Source organism: Lycium ferocissimum, chromosome 7, assembly GCF_029784015.1.
Source record: "Lycium ferocissimum isolate CSIRO_LF1 chromosome 7, AGI_CSIRO_Lferr_CH_V1, whole genome shotgun sequence".
In the NCBI taxonomy this organism is placed as follows: Eukaryota; Viridiplantae; Streptophyta; class Magnoliopsida; order Solanales; family Solanaceae; genus Lycium; species Lycium ferocissimum.
The window spans coordinates 52,491,822-52,505,589 of NC_081348.1; the positions used below are offsets into that span (position 1 = coordinate 52,491,822).

At 35.2% G+C, this 13,768-nt stretch overlaps 1 pseudogene; it reads left to right on the top strand.

Moving 5' to 3' along the window:
* The first annotated feature begins 2,392 nt into the window (after window positions 1-2,392).
* On the top strand, window positions 2,393-11,671 carry LOC132065629 (putative disease resistance RPP13-like protein 1; annotated as a pseudogene).
* Window positions 11,672-13,768: the final 2,097 nt, after the last annotated feature.

Consider the following 13,768-nt stretch of genomic DNA (forward strand, 5'->3'; position numbering starts at 1 on the left):
AACTTAAACATATTCTAATAAAAGAAACGAAAACGAAACAAGTATTTTTTTTAGGTACATAATTCTAATAAGGAAAGGTTAATTAATGAAATTTAATGGATCTCAAGTTCTAAATATTAGTGAAATTATTAAATGTCTATTTTGGTCTATCGTCTTTTAATCAAGGGCAAAATGTTCAATCAACATTTCTAAGGCCTTTGGCGCTTTCAATTTGGTGGATCTCCAATTTATATATGGACACCAAAGCTAACAACACTCACATCTGGCTTAAATTTCTTTTTAAATATCCGCTTACATCGATGGGTTTGCACCCTTTTGGCAATTCAGTCAGAATCCATGTCTTATTGTACGTGCTTTGCACGTGTCCCTCGTATTAGTAAGAACAAGCTTTTAAGAATAACATAAATATTATTCCAACGATGTGTTTGTGTTCTACTATAAAAATTTTAAAAATATTGCAAGTTCTAAAATGATAATTATTTCTAACGAATTAATTGGTTAAAATTCTATACATATAAGAAAAAGACTTGTAAACCTAAACGAAGATCAAAGTGTTTGAAAGGTTTCTAATCTTAGGTTAGAAGTTATAATTCTTTAGCAATATCGTTATATCTTCTATAAAAATAGCGTATTATTGTTACGTATTTTACAAATTTTCAAATAAGGAAGAGTTTATGTTTGAGCTTTGCACTAATATACCTCTTAACTAAACTTTAAAGAATAAATGATATCTCTATATTCAAATTTCAAGCATTTACCTAAACTTATCGGAACTATAGCATTTTTTTCCTCTTACCATTGATCTGCCCCTCAATGTTTCTTCATATATCAAAGTTCCAAGTAAAAGGACCTTTTTTTCTTTCAAAAAAATGCTGATTTTCTTTATATTTTTATTATTAAGTAATATTAAAATAAATTTTAAAATGTTATCACTAACAATAGTAATATATAAAAAGAACTTTAACATCGTATATATTTACAAAGTACATAAAAGGTAAAGAATGTGACAATCTGAAAAATATCATCGGAGTGCTTACTTATGTTTTGAGGATTTTGCCATATTTGGTTTCCTTGTATTTTGCAAAATTGAATGTTATATAATTAAAATACAAAAAAGTCAATCAACATTTTACTAAAATATATTTGAGTTATAAAATCAAGTTTTAAAAGTATAAGCTTCTGAAAATAATGAGTATTGATCTCATTTAACTAAATTAACCAAAAAACTGTTTATGTCCCACAAGAATATTTTGTTAGAAATACTTGTAAAAAACACATGCCAGCATACGTCGGCTTCTTTTTTTTTTGAAAAGGGCCATATATACCCTTGTACTATTGAAAAAGGGTCAAATATACCCTTCGTTATACTTTAGGTTTAAATATACCCCTGTTGTTACACTTTGGTTCAAATACACCCCTCTTCCGTTAAAATTGTCCAAGTTGGACACTAAATTTGATGTGGCAATGACAACTCACTAAGGTGGACACCACGTGTCATGCAACCTCACCACCCAACTCATTCACTACCATCTCCTCTCCTTTCACAACCACTGCCACTATTAGCACTACCTCACCACCCAACTCATTTACTAATTCTGTGTACATATGACGAGAGTAAATGTATCCACATATTTACATCTGTTCATCCAATAATTAACTCGAACACGAAAACCAAAATCAAGATCTTTCTGCCAAGTTATCCAAACACAATGTATTATAAGTAGTTCTTCCTAGCGTGCTTCAAAAAATTTCAATATCCTTTTGTATAATGTAAATTACATTTACTTGAACAAATCTTCAAATTCGTCAAAGACAAACTATATGCTCAACAGTAACTCTAATCATAAAAGGGTCACCTAATTTGGAATTTATTGTATCAATTAGATAAAGATCAATCAGAAGGAACAATCATGAACCATAAAAGAGAAAGTGATAGAACTGCATTACAAAGGAACATCAAAATATGATCCAAAATTACAAACGAAACAATACCCATGAAACAAAATCAGATAAGCTAAAAGAATAAAAAAAATAAAAATAAAAAAGAAGCAGAAAAAGGAGCTATTTGTATATAGAGTTAGTAAATGAGTTGGATGGTGAGGTGGTGCTAATGATGGCAGTGTTGTGAAGAGAGAGAAGATGGTAGTGGTGGGTGAAGAGGGGCAAATGAGTTGACTGGTGAGGTGACATGCCATGTGGTGTCCACCTGAGTGAGTTATCAATGCCACATCAGATTTAGTGTTCACTTTAGATAATTTTAATGAGACCCAAGTGATATATTTAGCACAGATGTATAACCCAAAATATAACGAAAGTTTATATTTATTCTATTTTATTTTAATAGTACAGGGGTATATTTGGCCCTTTATCCGTTTATTAATAAACAGAAATAGAAAAAACAAAACAAAAGGTCTAAACAAATTAAAGACAAAGGGCCGACCACATCGGTTCAACCCAACAAACAAAAACAAAAAATCAACACATCGGAGATGTACTTCACCACCACCTCATCTGTTAGTTTCTCTTCTTTGGACATACTTAATCGCAGGTGCTGTAAATCCATCGCCTTGGAGAAAACAAACACTTGATGTTACAGGTAATTTTAGCAGTTAACAATTGACTAAAAAACACGAGAAAGTATCAAAAAAAGAGAACCCATTGCCAATTGTTGATCTTTTGCCATGCACTTACACAATTAGAGCAATTGGTGTGAACAAATCATATGATTTATCAAAGAGAAAGCTTAACGATTATCAATTAAAAGACAAAAAAAATATATAGAATAAGATAGAGTTAATTGACTATAGCAATCTATTTGATTTCAGATAGAAAAAAAAAATTAATTTAATTGTTTTGACGAAGAGAGCGTCTAATAACCTTCTTTGCTACGAAGAAGCCTCATGTTTTCAGTAGAATGCTCCAAAATATTACTTAAATAGAATTGTAGGGATCCTTTTTTATATAAGGTAAAATTCTAATCGGAAAGGGCCAAATATACTCCTGTACTATTGGAAAAGGGCTAAATATACCTTTCATTATACTTTGGGTCCAATCATACCCTTGCCGTTATACTATTGGTTCAATTATGCCCCTCCTCGTTAAAGTTGTCTACTCTGGATATTCTATCCTACATGGCACTGACATTTGATGAGGTGGATGTCACGTGACATTGCCATCTCATCACCCCTCACCCATTTTACTCCTCCCTCTTCCACCACAAAAATTTCCACCCCTCCACCACCGCCACTAGTAGAAATACTAGCAGGAAAGGGGCCCTAAGTGGGAGAAGAAAGCATGGATTTAAAGGGGATGGCATTTTTGCCACTTTGGACTGCCTAGTCAGCTCTAGTGGCAATCTGTTAAAAGTAAGAGCATTTGTGGTCCCTTATTTAGACGGCAAGGGTATTTTTAATACCAAAATCAAACGGTGGCTAAATGTGAGCTATTTCGAATAGTTCAAGGGTATTTTTGACCCTTTTTCATTTTTAAATTTTCTATTAATATGCGTCGACTTGCAAGAAATTCTTGTCTTGAAAAGAGGAAAAAAAAAATATTGTTTACTTATGCTGCCATCTATGCAAACTGAGACAAACCTAGTTAAAGCAAGATATTGCAAATAACTTTTGCTAACAGTTAGTGTACTCCAATCTTTATTGCAAATAACTTTTGCTAACAGTTAGTGTACTCCAATATTTCTTGCTTGCATATAGATCTAGCACTGATCAGCTAAAGTAAAGCTCTTAGTAGAGACCTTTGTAAAATAGAAACATTAATCTTGTCAAAATTCTTAAAATCATTTTGTGGTTCCTTGTCTTGCTTTGCAGATTTCAGAAATGGAGATTGGCTTAGCAGTTGGTGGTGCATTTCTCTCTTCAGCTTTGAATGTTCTATTTGATAGGCTTACTCCTAAGGGTGAGGTAATGAAGATGTTTCAGAAGCATAAGCATGATGTTCGGCTCTTAAAGAAGCTGAGGATGACTTTGCTTGGTCTTCAAGTTGTGCTAAGTGATGCAGAGAATAAGCAAGCATCAAATCTATACGTGAGCCAGTGGCTTAATGAGCTTCGAGATGCTGTGGACTCTGCTGAAAACTTAATGGAAGAAGTCAATTATGAAGTTTTACGACTTAAGGTGGAAGATCAGCATCAAAATCTTGCAGAAACAATAAGCAACTTGCAGGTCAGTGACATCAACTTGGGCTTAAGTGATGATTTTTTTCTTGACATAAAAAAGAAGTTGGAAGACACCATTGAAACATTGGAAGTGTTGGAAAATCAAATTGGTTGCCTTGGCTTAAAGGAGCATTTTGGTTCGACTAAACAAGAAACTAGAAGAACTTCAACTTCTTTGGTTGATGAATCTGATATCTTTGGTAGGCAAGATGAAATAGAGGAATTGATTGGCCATTTATTGTCTGACGATGCAAATGGAAAAAATCTGACTGTAGTTCCTATTGTTGGAATGGGGGGTGTAGGTAAGACAACACTTGCTAAAGCGGTTTACAATGATGAGAAGGTGAAAGACCACTTTGGTTTGAAAGCTTGGATCTGTGTGTCTGAACCATATGATGCTGTCAGAACAAAAGGGTTACTTCAATAAATTGGTTTAATGATTGATGACAATCTTAATCAGCTTCAAATCAAATTGAAGGAAAACTTAAAAGGCAAAAAGTTTCTTATTGTTTTAGATGATATCTGGAATGACAATTATGATGATTGGGATGCCTTGAGAAATGTTTTTGTACAAGGAGATACAGGAAGTAAGATCATTGTGACGACACGTAAAGAGAGTGTTGCCTTGATGATGGGTAGTGGGGCAATCAACGTGGGGACTCTGTCTAGTGAAGTCTCTTGGGCTTTATTCAAACGACATTCTTTTGAAAACAGGGATGCTGAAGAACATCCAGAACTTGAAGAGGTTGGAAAACAAATTGCACACAAGTGCAAAGGATTGCCTTTAGCTCTGAAGGCACTTGCTGAGTTGCTGCTATTTTACGCTCCAAACCAGAGGTGGATCAGTGGAGAGACATTTTAAGAAGTGAAATATGGGAGCTGCCAAGTCGTTCGAATGGTATATTACCACCATTGATGTTGAGCTACAATGATCTTCCTGCTCATTTGAAGCGGTGTTTTGCTTTTTGTGCAATATATCCCAAAGATTATCAATTTTGCAAAGATCAAGTTATTCACCTGTGGATTGCTAATGGAGAGTACAGCAATTGCATTTAGGTAACCAATACTTTCTAGAGTTGAGATCAAGATCATTGTTTGAAAGGGTCCGAGAGTCTACTAAATGGAATTCGGAGGCATTCTTAATGCATGACCTTGTCAATGATTTGGCCCAAATTGCATCTTCAAATCTTTGTATTAGGTTGGAAGATATCGAAGGATCTCATATATCGGAAAAAAGTCGACACCTATCATATTCAATGGAAGATGGTGAATTTGGAAAGTTGAAACCCCTCTACAATTTGGAGCAGCTGAGGACATTGCTTCCAATCAGTTTCAATCTCTATATATCATTTTCTCTAAACAAGAGGGTGCTTCGTACATATTGCCAAGACTAACATCATTAAGGGCATTGTCATTGTCTCGTTATGCGATTGTGGAGTTGCCGAATGTCTTGTTTATTGAATTAAAGCTCCTAAGTTTTTTGGACCTTTCTCGGACAGCGATAAGAAAGTTACCAGATTCCATTTGTGCATTGTATAACTTGGAGACACTTCTCTTGTCTTCTTGTGGATATCTTGAGGAGTTACCTCTGCAGATGGAAAAGTTGATCAACTTGCGTCACCTTGACATTAGCGGCACTTCTCGCTTGAAGATGCCGCTACATCCAAGCAAGTTGAAAAGCCTCCATGTGTTATTGGGAGCTAAATTTCTTCTAGGTGGTTGTAATGGTTCGTGAATCGGTGGTCTAGGTGAACTACATAACTTGTATGGATCTCTATCAATTCTAGAGTTGCAAAATGTGGTTGATAGAAGGGAGGCTCTGAAGGCAAACATAAGGGAAAAAGAACATGTTGAAAGGTTATCTTTCGAGTGGGGTGAAAGTATTGCTGACAATTCACAAACTGAAAGAGACATACTTGACGAGCTACACCCACACACAAACATAGAAGAACTCCGAATCACCGGATATAGAGGGACAATATTTCCAAATTGGCTAGCTGATCATTTGTTTCTTAAGCTGGTGGAATTGTCTCTTAGCAACTGCAAGGACCGTGATTCCTTGCCAGCACTAGGACAGCTTCCTTCTTTGAAATTCCTTGCCATTAGAGGGATGCATGGAATAACAGAGGTGACCGAAGAATTCTATGGTAGTTCGTGTTCCAGAAAGCCATTTAACTCTCTTGAGAAGCTTGAATTTGAAAAGATGCCGGAGTGGAAGCAGTGGCATGTAGGGAACGGAGAGTTCCCTGCACTTCAGGTATTTTCAATTGAAGATTGCCCCAAGTTGATCGGGAAGTTGCCTGGAAATCTTTGTTCTCTGACATGATTGACAATTTCAAAATGTCCTGAACTTAGTTTGGAGACACCTATCCAACTTTCAAATTTGGAAGAGTTTAATGTTTTGGGCTATGTTGCTCGGACCCTTCATGATGTTGACGACACCGACACCGGATTCGTGTCGGATTTCGACATTGGATACTTTGACCAAATCCATGGACCAATCTGAGAAAAAATTTGAGGCCAAATTGAAAGAAACAGAGCTCTTTGGACACTTATTGTATCTAGAAGAGTTTCAAGTTAATTAAAATTAATATTTAATTATAAATGAAACATAACTATAAAAAATTATTTTTGTTTTTTATTTCTAGGCATAGATTTAGTTATTTTTCTTATAATTTTGAATTAACTACACCCGTTCTCTTTCAAATTTGAATCCGAAGTAGTATTCGACACCGAGTCCGAGCAACATAGGTTTTGGGTCTCCTAAGGTTGGAGTTCTTTTTGATGACACTGAACTGCTTACTTCCCAACTACAGGGAATGAAGCAGATTGTTGCTTTGTCTATTACTGATTGTAACTCTCTTACCTCCTTACCTCTAAGCATTCTGCCGAGTACCTTGAAGAGAATATGGATATCTAGTGGGAAATTGAAATTGGAGACACCAATTAGAAACATATTTGTCGAGGTTTTGGATATAAATGGATGTGACTCTATAGATGATATATCACCTAAATTGGTCCCAAGAGCACGCAATTTTAGTGTAAAGAGTTGCCACAACCTTACTAGGCTTTTTATTCCCACTGGGGCTGAAAGTCTCAATATTTGGTATTGTGAGAATCTTGAAAGACTTTTGGTGGCATTTGGGACTCAGATGACGTCGTTGCGTCGTTTGTTTATTAAGAACTGCAAGAAGCTGAAGTGGCTACCAGAACATATGCAGGAACTCCCTCCATCTCTTAAGGAACTGAAACTGGAAAATTGTCCCGGAATAGAGTCCTTTCCTGAAGGAGGATTGCCCTTCAATTTAGAAGTCCTTCGTATCTGGGATTGCGAGAAACTGGTGAATGACCGAAAGAAGTGGCGTATACAGAGACTCCCCTGTCTCAGAGCGTTAGTGATCGTACATGATGGTAGTGACGCAGAGATTCTTGCTGATGAGAATTGGGAGTTGCCTTGCTCTACTCGAAGTCTTAGCATACGCAATCTGAAAACATTAAGCAGCCAAGTTCTCAAAAGCCTCACCTCTCTTGAATATCTATCTACTAATAATGTACCTCAAATTCAGTCACTGCTCGAAGAAGGGCTTCCCTCGTTCCTTTCTGAGCTAAATTAATTGGCCATAATGGGCTCCATTCACTACCTATCGAAGGTATTCGGCGCCTCACTTCTCTTCAACGTCTATACATTAACAATAACAATTGCCGTAATCTCCAATCTATTCCAGAATCAGCGCTGCCCTCCTCCCTCTCTGTGCTGACCATCAGTAATTGCCCTAATCTCCAATCTCTCCCAGTAAAAGGGAGGCCCTCTTCCATCTCTGAACTATCTATTTCCCGTTGCCCATTGCTCAAACAACTCTTAGAATTTGACAAGGGGGATTACTGGACAAAGATTGCTCATGTTCCCACTATAAAAATCAATTGGGAATACCTGTGATGATTAAAACGAATGTCGCTCCAACAGATGTAAGTTATTCTTTTTCGTCAGTAGCTTTTTATTTGTGTTTACTTCCCTTTGCTTGTTTGTAATTCTTTTCCTTTTAAAAATCTTGTTGAGCAGTGTGGAGCGTCCATTGCTCAAACCACGTCTAGAATTCGAGAAGGGGGATTACTGGCCGAAAATTGCTCATATTTCCACCATAAATATTGATTGTGAATGTCTGTAATGACTAAAACGAATGGCGCTGCGACAGATGTAAGTTATTATTTTTCCCTAGTAGCTCTTTATTTTTGCTTACTTTTTGCTTGCTTGTTAATTCTTTTCCTTTGTTAACTCTTTGAGCTGCATAAAGCGTCTATTTCCACTGTGAGGCCGAGGAATCATCTTCAGATGGGGATGAATTTAACTTTAGATGACAAAAAATGGTGATAAAAAATGAAATCTGGTTTAGGTAGGGTTTGAAATAATTTGCTCCAGAAAGTTGATAACTCAATGTAATGTTATAGATGAATCTGGTTTTAGATGAACTAGTAATCTTTTACCATGCACATATAAGTCAGCCGGATGTTTATTGTGTTCGGACATTCATCTCAATAGCAATTCATGTATTCTTGTTATATATCTCGCTCGTCATCTTACTTGAAGATTTTTAGTTCATGTATTGCTTGGACTTTCATCTCAACAACAATTCATGTATTCTTTCCATTTGTTAATGAGTTGATCCAACTGTTGTCTCAGTAAGATTGGTCATGTTTACAAATGTAAGTGTAGTCTTTCCAAAATGATAGCAAAACATGAGTCCCTTTTCAGCATCATGTGATGCTAATTTCTTCTGTTGTTTTGCATTTCCGTCTTTGCTTTTAGCCTAAGCCTGGAATGAATATTAACCTTGTCATCTGGAATATGATAAGCATAAAAAGATATGTTTTACTCCTCGTGATAGGCGGATATATAGTACAATACAAATTTACATCACCCAGAGCTTAGTCCTTTTCAGTTATTATCTTCTAAAGGACGACAGTTTTTTAAAAGTTTTGCATGTATGTTATAAGTATATCTCTAGAATGGTTTTATGGCAAACTAACAAACTACTTTTCTTTGTCAGCACCTTGACAACAGTATGATCAGTCATTTTGCTCTATTTTTAGAATGATTCGCCAACAAATACGATGTCATTTCCTTGTGGGAGGTTCTTTCAGTTAGTAGCTGAAGTTTACAACTAGAAGCTATCATCGCCGAAAAAGGCATTCTCTAATCCCTCTACGTTCTGGTAATCATTAATTGCTCTGTCTGTCTCTGGTAATCACACGAGACAGGTGAGGACTGGCCTAAGATTTCTAGTTCCCATCTAAAAGGATCGGGGCTGAACTCATCTAACGATGAAGTTCATGCTGCTAGAAAAAACACTTACTCTTTAGAGATAACCTGCCAGTTATTTTTTGAAAATTTCTCCTTGCTTGTCTATTAACTCGTTTCAATTCATTGATCTATTATCACTGCAGGAGTTGTTTAATCAATTTGCGGAATGCTGGGGAAAATGAAATCTCTATTTCACAGTGAGGTAACTTTTGCCTATTCCCTGTAAGAAGACTACATAATGCTGGGAAATCAAAAAATTAGAAGGAAGATTTTCAAACTTAGCTCTTTTTCATTTAGCAGATTTATTTGTTGATCTTCAACTTTCTAACAACATGGCATTTGATAGGTAAATACTGATGATTGATCAATGTTGTGATTTTCCGAATCTCTAGAGTATAGTTGAATTGATATTAGTTGTCACTTTCAAACTCCATTTTTCTGATTGTATTTGTTTTCTTTTTCCTTTCCTTTTTTGAGTCAGCCTCATATGGCAGCTTGGAACTTGAAAATCAGCATTGATTTGCATCAGAGATTTATTTAAGGTTAGGCAACAAAATAGATGTATTGTGATGACATTAATATTATGCTAGATGTTGAAAAATTGAGAAGCATTCAGTTCTTGATTAATCTGTAATCTGGCAGCTTGGATCCCTTGACATCGCGTTCTTCCTAGCTTATTCAGCATTAAAAGTTGCTTCTGAGCATGAATGATGCTCTGCCTGATGTAAGTTAGTCTTCTTCAGTAGCTTTTCCTTTTCAATACTTCTCTTTGCTGGCTTGTTAATTCTTCTTCTTTATCAAGTATTCTTGAGCAGTGTGGAGCGTCTATTGTCACTGTGTGAAGCCGAGGAATCGGCTTCAGATCGGAATGTATTTAATTTTAGATGACCCAAAAAAAAGGTGATAAAATCTTTATATTCGCTTTCGAACACTGTAACATGAGATCTCGTATAGGTAGGAATTGAAATAATATTCTCCACAAAATTGATGGCTTAATGTAATAATGATGAACTAGTAATCTTTTACCATGCACATATATGTGAGCCGGATGTTTATTGCCTTAGGAGATTCATCTCAACAGCAATTCATGTGTTCTTGTTATCCATCTCATCACATTGTTTGACCGAACGGGTAATATTCTGCAAGAAGTTTCTCAAATTGATCAGTAATTTTTTGTACCCTTCTCTCAAGTTATATCAAATCATGATTTTTTCCTTGGTTAACGCGCATGCTTTAAGTTTAATTCCCTATAGAAAGATGCAAATTTGGTGGGATGTCAGAAAAATTTTGCTCTCCACTGTTGTTGACGTTCAATTTCTTTCCGGGACATGAAGTATGTTTTGATAGCAAAACGTAACATTACTTATATAGAAATCTTTTACCATGCATATATGCAGATGTCAGCCGAATATGGATAGTCTTTTGAAACATGATTAACTCTTACTTGGAAAAAATTTCAGTTCAAGTATTGCTTGAAGTTTCATCTCAATGGCAATTCATGTTATTCTTGTTGTTTCCCTTTTTCCAGTGAGTTGAGGAAGGCGGAGGTGGCTTAGAGCAATAATGCACATGTTAACTCTTGAGCTTTGATATTTCTACTGACAGAGTTCAAAGGTACACGAGACAGAATGTTTGGTTCCTCAAAATTTTAACATCTCAAAGCATTAGCCAATATTAATGTTATTGTATGATTATTTGATCTCAACTTAATCATCTTTTCTTCTTTGTCAGGCTTTAGGTAACAATTTGTAAGTTATTCCGGCTTTTACCTCAGTTGGTTAAAGGAAAGTTGTGCCGAAATTCTATTGAATAGACAATCACCTCAATTGTGATCTTTTAGCAGTGTGTAAGTGAAGAAAGGTACTTATATTTTCTCTGGAATTTGACAGTACTGCTTTCCTTTGTTCTATAGCAAGTTAAGATCTTTTCTATTTTCTTCTATTTTATCAGGAATTCAACAACAGTACGTGGTTCGATTGATCAGTTTCTCTGCTCTATTTTGAGAATGATTTGGCAATGATACAATGGCATTTCGTCGTGGAAGATTCTTTCAGTTTATAGCTGAAGTTTGCTGCCAGAACCTATGCAAGAACTCCTTCCATATCTCGAAGGAATTCGAGGCATTTGATTCTCAAAAAAGAGTCCTTTCCAGAATAAAAGTAGCTATATGTATTATTATTCGAGTAAAGCAGTTCTAGACTTCTAGTGTTCTACCGAGTAAATGGACAATTTGCATAGAAGAAAAGACCTTACAACGATCTCTTGCATTTTATTTTCGAATTCCTGTAAAAATAAAAATCTATTTTAAGACAATTTATTTGATAGAGCTACATATGCTAAAATATCCTAGATTTTCTTTGAGATCAGACGACAAAAGAATAAAGTATGTATATCGATGATCTGGGATGAAATTATTTTCCCCGCCAACTTTAATTAAAATGGCAAACTCCCCCTATTAGATGATATACGCTAATATTACTGCTATTACCCCATTATGCAATAATATTTTCTTTTATTTTCATGGTTTATTTCCTAAACTTATAGTGAGGTATCATAAACAAAAAGAGTAAAATACTAGAAGGAAAAGGAAAAGGAATAGAAGTGTCAAATTAAAGCTTGTAGGAAATCTTTTCACTTGATCATTAATTAAAGCATGGTACTTTCTTTTATTTTCAAGTTTTTCTCTAAACTTTTATTAAGGTATCATAAGCAAAACATGTAAAATACTAGAAGGAAAAGGAAAAACGCATGTCAAATTAAATTAAAGCTAGCGGGTAACTTCTAGGAAATTCTTCACTTCGATCATTGATTAATACGTTCATATAGCCTTGCCTAACTAGTTCCATATACAGTCAAACCTCTCGTCTGGATTTTTGGCCGGTCAAAATCTCTAGACCTAATCTTGGAGATTCTATTTCTACAACATACAATTAATCATTATTACCAAAAAAAGAAGATAGTTGTTATAGAGGAGTAATTTTATAAAGAGTGTATTGTTATAAAATGGTTGTTACTTTTATAGATAAAAAAAGTTGTTAATTGTTTTACAGAGATAAAATATAACATAAAAAATCGGTTCTAAAAAAACTTGATCGCTATAGAGAGGTGTTGTTAAATGAGGATGCTATTACATAGAGTTCTCATTGCACTAAATAAGTTTGTTTTACCTCTTATAAAGAAATCAGAAATACAGAGGGATAAATACTGAGGGAATAAAACCCTAGAAGGAAGAGCTTTTTCTCATGGAAGAGAAGAAGATGAAGAGTCTAGTCCAAATAAAATCTGAAATATTAGTATATTCTCTTGGTTTCCTGTCAAGTCTTTATTTCGTTTCAAGAGGCTTTTTCTCATGGAAGAGAACAAGCGTCAAAATAAATTCCGAAATATCTTTAGATATCATATTTGAAATCTCTTCTCGGCTTCCTATCAAGTCTTTATGTCGTTTCATGTGTGTTTCCAAATTTTATAACTCTCTTGTATCGGATGTATCTTTTCTAGACATCCATCAAAACCGCTCTATATATCATCCTGATGAAACCAAATTTATAGCCCATTCAAAGAAACGTAATATTTTTTATACCATAGACCTGAAGGAGATTTGTACAAAAGAGTTAGGTGGCATTAGCTATATGGATGTGCTTCTACTAAAGGCTTATTCTGCTTTTGGAATTGGAATGCCTTGATGCAGCCACCCCCTATTATTTATAACCCCACTACAAGAAAAGTGAGATCTCTTCCTTACCTAGATTTCGTTAACAAAGGAACAAGTCGATACTATGCAATAGGTTTCGAACCAGATAAGAAGAAGTACAAAATTTTGATGATTACAATTTTACCTACGAGATACTGGATTTTCACTCTAGGCTCAAGTGAAACGTGGAGAGAGATCAAAAGTGCACCATATACGTTATTGCCGCCTTTATTATATTCTAATAAAGGAGTTTGCATTGATGGAGTTATCTATTTCTTCGGTCTTTACAACCATGAAATATGGTTAATGGCATTAAATGTTAGAATCGAAAATCTCAGGATTATCTCTTTATGGATAGATATATGGTCTAGTGCCAAACTAGAGTTTTGTAACTTGATAGAAGTGGAGGGAAAATTAGCATGCATTGATCATTCAAGAATGAATATAGGAGAGATGGATTTGTGGATTTTAGAGAGGTCTGAAGAATGGTTGAAGTATACTATTGCTTTTCCGGCCCTTTCTTCTAGCTTGCAATATTTAGTGTCATGCTCTTGTAGTGGTACTCCTCATGGTGAGATAGTATTGATCGTTAACTACTCGTTCAAGC